Source organism: Camelina sativa, chromosome 5, assembly GCF_000633955.1.
Source record: "Camelina sativa cultivar DH55 chromosome 5, Cs, whole genome shotgun sequence".
NCBI classification, from domain to species: domain Eukaryota; kingdom Viridiplantae; phylum Streptophyta; class Magnoliopsida; order Brassicales; family Brassicaceae; genus Camelina; species Camelina sativa.
In genome coordinates this window covers 17,508,627-17,510,137 of record NC_025689.1, presented here as the reverse complement: position 1 = coordinate 17,510,137, position 1,511 = coordinate 17,508,627, and positions in this window count along the sequence as shown.

The window sequence follows — 1,511 nt, the reverse complement described above, 5'->3', positions numbered from 1 at the left end:
GCTGAGGGTGTTGGCGAGTCGCAGGGTGTTCCGGGGGATTCCGTGAGTGTGGCAGGAGGGGGCGGTGTTGATGCTCCAGTGGCCGGTGATTCTAGGGTTCCGGGTGTGGGAGTCCCAGCGGGTGGAGTCCCTGGTACTGATATTGCGGCTATGCTAGCACAAGTGTTAGAGCGGTTACCACAAGTGATACCGGCTTGGGCTCAGGTAGTGCCACCAGTGGTGGCGGAGGAGCGGCAGCCAGTGGTTGCGGATGTGGGAGAGCATGGACGTTATTTGGCTATGCTCAAGGAGATGAAGGGTCTGTTCACTGAGAGGTTTTTGGGTGGTACAGATCCTACTGCTGCGGATGCTTGGAGGACNATTCCTAGTGAGGCATTGGACCGGTTGGAGGTGCAGTTCCTTCAGATATCTCAGGGGACGCGGTCAGTGCGGGAGCAGGACTTGGAGTTCAGTCGACTTCTATGTTATGGGGGTCGGGCCATGGAGTCTGAGGAGGCTCAGGTCAGGAGGTTCATGAGAGCTCTACGGGATGATTTGAGAGTTCATTGTAGAGGGAGGTACTATGCTACGCGTGCAGAGCTGGTTGAGACTGCAGCAGAGATTGAGGAGGATATCCGGGCACAGTCAGTGTCGGTTACTCCAGCAGTTCAGCCTAGTAAGGCTCAGCAGCAGGGTGGTTCTAGCAGGGGCGGTAGGCATGCTCAGGGAACCAAGAGGAAGTGGGAGGCTACGCAGAAGCCGAGTGGTGCAGGTTGCTTCGGTTGTGGGAGCAGAGATCACAGGGTTGCTAGTTGTCCCAAGAGGAGTGTTCCGTCGACAGGACCTCGGGTATGTTATCACTGTAGGGAGACAGGGCACATCAGGCCTTTTTGTCCCAAGTTGCAGCCGGCAGCCGTGGCAGCGTTGCAGCAGGTGCAGCCTGGTGGACAGCAGGTGGCACGGATTGAGCAGGGGCCTCGGGTTTACACGACAGCTGAGACTGGTGGAACCAGTGCCGGGGCGATCACAGGTATATTTTCTGGTACTTAAACTTTGTGAATTTTAGTAGGTTCAGATTGTATATGTTTCCTGTGATAAAGTGTTAGGTTCTCAACACATGAGGTTTGTGTAGGGACCTTGTTGGTGGGCGGGTTTAAGTCCCACGTTACGTTTGATTCTGGAGCTTCGCATAGCTTCATTACTCCAGAGTGTGCAGAGTGTGCGGGGATCAGCGGGGATCCTGGCGAGCGTGCAGGAGTTGTCAGAGTTGCCGGAGGTGAGTTCCTGAGAGTGATTGGACGGGCTAGAGGAATTGATATTCAGATCGCAGGGGAGTCGTGGCCAGCGGATTTGCTTATCAGTCTAGTGGAGCTGTATGATGTTATTCTCGGGATGGATTGGTTGCATCGGCATAGAGTGCATTTGGATTGCCATCGGGGTAGAGTGGAGTTTGAGCGTTCAGGAGGGAAGTTGGTTTTTCAGGGTATTAGACCGACTTCGGGGAGTCTCGTGATCTCAGCCATTCAGGCTGG